Genomic DNA, 6,000 nt, shown 5'->3' with positions numbered 1-6,000 from the left:
GGCCGACGGAGGCGGCGCCGGCCATTCGCTCGCTGCGCCGCCTGGAGCCTGAGCCAGCCCGGGAGAGAGAAGGTAAAAGGAAGGCGAGATGGGGGGCGGGAAGAGAAGGAGAGGGGCTGAGAAGCTGGGTGCGAGCCGAAGAGATGGCAGACAAATTGCGAGCAAGTTTGCACTTGCTGCACGGGCGGTGCGTGCTCGGGGGAAGGCGGGGGCCGTGGTGTGTGCGTGCGGTGCTCTGGGTGGGGAGGCCGGAGGAGGGGAGCGTGTTCCCAGCATCTTGTACGCAGCTGCCCCTCTGCGGAGCCCCCTCTCTGGCTTGTCATTTCCGCTTATGGCACCTCTCTGGGCTCCAATGATGCCCAAGCAAAAGGCTGCCACCCTCTCCTTGTGATGGCTGGCACTGCGGCTCCTCTCCGATGGGAGGTGTGGGGCGTTGGACGCATTCTCGGAGCCTCCCTTCCTCCAGCCCAGACTATTTTGGGAAGGGCTGAGGGAGGGGGGCGGGCGGCAAAGCCCAGGGCTGGAAGCCTGAAGGAGGCCCCAGCTCCAGACTCTACTCAGCTGTCACCCAGCAAATGCTTCCGCGGAGAGCCTACGCTAGAGGGAAGACAACTTTCCTCTCCTCCAGAAACACGCGTTTCAGACAGAGGTGGTGCGTTGCTGCCCGTGGAGTGCTGTGCAAGGATGCTCCCGGGCGGCAGGTGCCGGGCAAGGGGCAGGGGACCAGGCCACAGGAAGCAGCATCCGCTGCAAAGCAGAGGGACCCCTTTGGGAAACGGGTTCGGTGTGCAGCCTGGATACCAGCGTGGAGGCTGCAGGTTCGGGCCCAGCCCATCCAGAAGCATCCGCTGTGGAATGGGCCCTACCGTCCCGGAATGTTCATGTCTGAGCAGTTTGGAGTAGAAACCATGGTTGTAGCTGCCATTTTTCAGTGAAGGTTACGAAAGTTCAAAGTGAATTATTATTTTTTTTCTTTTCTTTAGTGCTTATGTTTGTCTTCATCTGGGAGCCACTTTCCGAAAGAAAACATTTGTAGCCAGAAACCAGATCTACCCAAGAGAAAGTGTAATCATTCTCAGTTAGGCAAAGGTTATTCATGCGACCCACATGTGCGTAAAATGCTGATTGAATCATGAGTCATGAGGATGGTTTTTTTCAGAGGCTTGCTGTTCCCCACGGTGAAAAAGATGAATAGTATAGATAAAAAGTCCCTGACATCACCAGCGCAGTGGAATAGAACATGTCTATTTCTTCTTGTGTCTTTGAATCTGTATTACTTTGTGGCAAATTCAGAATGAAATGTGCCAGATGAAGGCTAACTTAGTATGTTTCATGCAGAAGATACAGGCGCAGCTTGACTCAGATAACATTGCTGACCTTTGAAAACATTTGCTTAGCTTCTATGGGATAGTCTCATTATTATCTTTCTCAGCTGGTGACTTTCCCCACTGCTTTCTTTCTGTCGTCACTGTGCCCATGAAAAGACTTCTCACTTGATTCTGTTCTGCAAGGGAGTAGGGATTGGGGAAGGGTAGTTTACCATTTTAAAATGTTCAAGAATTGCTTGTGTGAAATGTGTAGGGTGCTACACCTAAGACTTGCTCTCTGATAATTATGCAACAGCTTCTTAGAAATGAGAGGAGGTGTAATGGAAAGAGGAGGCAAGCCCATGATTGGGCAAGGTTGGTAGCATTTTCTCCTGCGGTTCCCGCGCTAGATTCTACCGCCGCCACACCCTGTGGCCTGAAGGTGACAGCCACAGGACCCAGGACTCCCCGGTGAGGAAATCTGCATTTCTCCTCCCCTAAAGCATAGTCCTGTACCCTTCCTTAGGGACTAATTCAACAAGAGCTCATGTTTGGCAAAGAGTGCGGTATATACTCTAGCAAAGTAGGACAGAAAGGTAGCTGATGTGTTTGGGCATCTATAATAATAAAAGCACAATATGCTAATTAGACTGGACATCCTTCCAGACAAAACTGTGGCTGTGAGGGCCAAACCCCTTGCATGAATTTCATGCATCAGGCCTCTAGTGATTAATAATACTCCAAGCTTATAAAAATGGAGTTGAATCATGACAATATCCTTCATGCCCATCGGCTCTATACTTTGTCTTTTGATGACTTGTTTGTATTTTTGCTCTTGCAGGCTAAGGACCAATGCTTATTTGGTACCCTGTAGATGTCATAATAGTAATTACCAGTTCTACTCACTGACCCCCCCCCCCCCCACACACACACACATACGGTAGCAGTGTATTTATGGTAACCCCAGGACGGCCCTCTTCTTCCCGTTAGCCATCTTTATCCCATTTAGCCACCTTAGTTTTGTTGTTGTTGTAATTAGTACCATTACTAAAGGATGAAAGAGAAAATCAGTAACGAAATTTAAAATTAGACACTTATGTGACTCATTCCAGCAAAGAACTTAGCTAGAAGGAGGGCGGAATGCATTCATTAGCTTTTCTATTTTTGTTTAAGTGGATTTTAATAGCGATGCTATTCTTGAGCATATTTAGGCAGCTGATTAAGTAATAGCCGTACTTCATGTACACCCCAGCAGCGTGCTGTCCATCAGTTTATGTTTTATGGTGTCACTTCATCCTCTTCAGTCAGAAATGAGCCACCTCATCTCCGATTGTTGCGGGTTCGGAATTTTCTGCTCTCATTTCTCCACACCTAAACCTGTAGTTACGTCGCTTTAAGATGTATTTCTGTGGCCTCGTAGTGTTTCTTCTAGTGTTTTTCCTAGTTAGTGTCTTCCCTCTTAGGAGCACAAACAAGAAACCGCTTCAGTAGCCAGTTGTCCACTCTGCTTAGACCAGCGGTTCTCAACCTGTGGGTCGCGACCCCTTTGGCGGTCGAACGACCCTCTCACAGGGGTCGCCTAAGACCATCCTGCATATCAGATATTTACATTAGGATTCATAACAGTAGCAACATGACAGTTATGAAGTAGCAACGAAAATAATTTTACAGTTGGGTCACAACATGAGGAACTGTATTTAAAGGGCCAGAAGGTTGAGAACCACTGGCTTAGAGACTGGCAAGGTTCCGCTGTGATGATTTGGGGCTGTGCTTTTCACAGGTGTGGGTGATAGAAGAGCATGCTGTTCAGAAAGGAGAATCCCAAACAGCAGACAGTTAAAATCCCTCTGCATCCTGCACAATAAATACAGCAGATGGCTATTGATTGGGCATTGAGCTTGTTTCCACAGAACCCTGGGTTTCTGCATTACAACACTCACTCTACTTTGCTGTAGTGTTGATTTATCATCTCCTCCTCTGGTACATAAGCTCTCAGAGAGGCTTATCTGTCTTGTTCACTGCTGTTTACTTAGTATCATTGTCAAATAGTTTCTCAATACATTTTTTTTTTCTGAATGAAATAATAAATTCAGGAATCTTGCCTCTCTGCTAGGTATGGAGGATGGACTTAGCTCCCTTGTCATCTCAGTTCCTCCTGCTGGAAGGGTTTGGAGATGGTGCAGGGACTGCTCATTGGTACACCACCTACAATGTCTACCTAATTCTCCCTTTCCATTCTGATACTGGTTGCTCCCCTCTCCCTCTCCCACCCTCACAATATCCTGTGCCTATTAAAACTTGTAATCACCCTGGACATGGTTATCTTCCCATCATTCTGATTTGGGAGGTCACGGCCACAGCCACTGCTAGGTAATCAGTCAGTTCAAGGAGTGACCTTCAAGATCTCGTGACCTTGTACCAGCAGTGGTTTTAGCGGTCACAGGTGCCGCCATTGGTTTTGGAACTGAAGAGCTCACCCGAGAGAATGTCTTCACTCAAATTGCAGGGAGAGAAACGGAGGCCAGGGGAAAGAAGGTGGGAGCCAGTGAGAAACTGAAACTCTACTACATGCCAGACACATTTTAAATTTAATTTAGCAGGATGAAATCAAACGTATTAGCATAAAATTGGTTCCTTTTACAGATGGGGAAACAAGCACTCAGAAAAGTTCACTTATCTTAAGGTCACATGGACAGTAAGAGACAGAATTCGGACTCAGCTCCATGTCTTTTTAGCCCATTTCTTGGCACCACACTCCCCGGGGCAGGCAGTGGTCGAGGGCCTCTGTCCACAGAACCAGCTCCAAATCACCCAACTGTTTGGAACAAAACGAAGCCTAGAATTCATAGCTTCTAATTCCCAGTCTCCTTTTATTATCTTTGTTTTACTCACTCAAACTTTTTAAATCAAATGATATGTCCTCTGAAGTTAAAGTATCAGTAAAAAGCAAGAGTATCGTAATTTTGCAAAAGAGGAAATATGTGTACACATGCAAAATATTTTATCTTGTGTCTAAAATAGGAAGGATATTGCATCAACCCCTTTTGCAGGGGGTGGATGGTTTTCTGGGGGTTAGTTCATAGAGGTGAAGTATTATGAACTTGATTTAATTAAACAAAAATATGTATTGAGGACTGCGATGTGCTCACAGATATACTTGGTATCAATAGGTGAGATGTCAAAGCAATAAGACTTATAATCTCTAGACCTGCAAAATGTCCGTGGTCTAATTTGAGCGAGATAAGGCTAACAATGATCTTAGAGTGAGCCAGGGCTAATAATGGTGAAAAATATAAGACAAATCATATGCATAATAGTATAGATGGGTGGTATTGGAGCAATGGAGGGAAAATAACGCTGAGGGGAGGTACTAAGAGGAATAGGACACACTGTAGAAGTAAGACTGATGCATAAGCTGAAGGTGGACACAGCAGAGCTATTCTGGCTTCTATGTGGTATCAAAAGAGGGATGGAGGGAAGGATAGATACATATTTCAGTATTAATCTATTGGGTAACATGAATGTGAACTATACAAGGGTAAGAACGTGGTGATCTGCAATGCAATGACTAAAAAAATCCTTTTAATTTCACAATTCTTGATTGACGGTGGTGGCCATGTCTTAATCATCTGTGAACTACAGTGCTGAGCATGGCTTGGTGTGGGGCAGCTGAATGAAAATGAATCTCTTTCCTCATCCCTACTCAGTATATATGTAGATAGATAGATGATAGATAGATAGATAGATAGATAGATAGATAGATTTCAGAAAGTTACAGTGTTGCATTTGGAGAACCTAACTTTCTAACAGCTTAGAAGAGGCCCTTGTAAGATTCCTCAGGCAATTCTCATTGTCTGTTGGTTTTCAGGTTAAGGTAGCTTGTGTATGCGGGCAGGTGGAATATTTGTCCCCAGGAGGTGAAGGCTGCTAATGGGTACACAGTCATCGCAGGCCGTGGGCCTGGATGCATGACAGGCCGGCCACAGTAATCATTTCTCCTCTGAGAATCACTCGGAGAGCCACCCACTGGGAAGCGCCCCTTCAGCCGAGAAGTATTGCCAAGTATCCTTTCAAGTAGCCAAGAGAAGCCCGCCGCTGCCTTTTGCACGTGGGGACAGTAGCGGTGTGCAATGTTTTGCATCCTTTTCAAAATGGTAATCTAAAAGAGATTACTGTTGCCCAGCTGGTGTCGCTCAGTGGTTGAGCATCAACCTATGAACTAGGAGGTCACAGTTCGATTCCCGGTCAGGACACATGCCTAGGTTGCGGGCTCGGTCCCCAGTGTGGGGCACGCAAGAGGCAGACAGTCAATGATTCTCTCTCATCATTGATGTTTCTATGTTTCTCTCCCACTCCCTTCCTCTCTGAAATCAATAAAAATATATTAAAAAAATAAAATAATTAAAAAAGATTACTATCAGCTTGGAGTTTGTGCATTCTAACCAGAACCCATTATATACTAGTGTTAATAATGACACCTTACAGCCAGTTGTGCGTTGTACTTACACGCTTCTACTTAACCAATCCTTCACAAATAATACTGTTTATATACATTCAGTTGATAATAGAACTTTTGATAGCATTCATAGACTCCTCTTATGTTCTTATTTTTCCTTTTGACAGGTGGACCATCCCACATACATGTGCTGTGTTTTCTTTACAGTTTTGTTTTTATCATCCTCCCTGGCCCCCC

General features: G+C 45.6%; 1 protein-coding gene across 1 annotated transcript in view; it reads left to right on the top strand.

Annotated features, from left to right (window-relative positions):
* Nucleotides 1–6,000, top strand: part of SYNE1 (spectrin repeat containing, nuclear envelope 1) — a 407,398-nt gene that overhangs the window by 581 nt on the left and 400,817 nt on the right. The window lies entirely within an intron of this gene.

The sequence above is a fragment of the Myotis brandtii genome, unplaced genomic scaffold (assembly GCF_000412655.1).
Source record: "Myotis brandtii unplaced genomic scaffold, ASM41265v1 scaffold847, whole genome shotgun sequence".
NCBI classification, from domain to species: Eukaryota; Metazoa; Chordata; class Mammalia; order Chiroptera; family Vespertilionidae; genus Myotis; species Myotis brandtii.
This window is presented reverse-complemented; position numbering and strand designations above follow the sequence as displayed.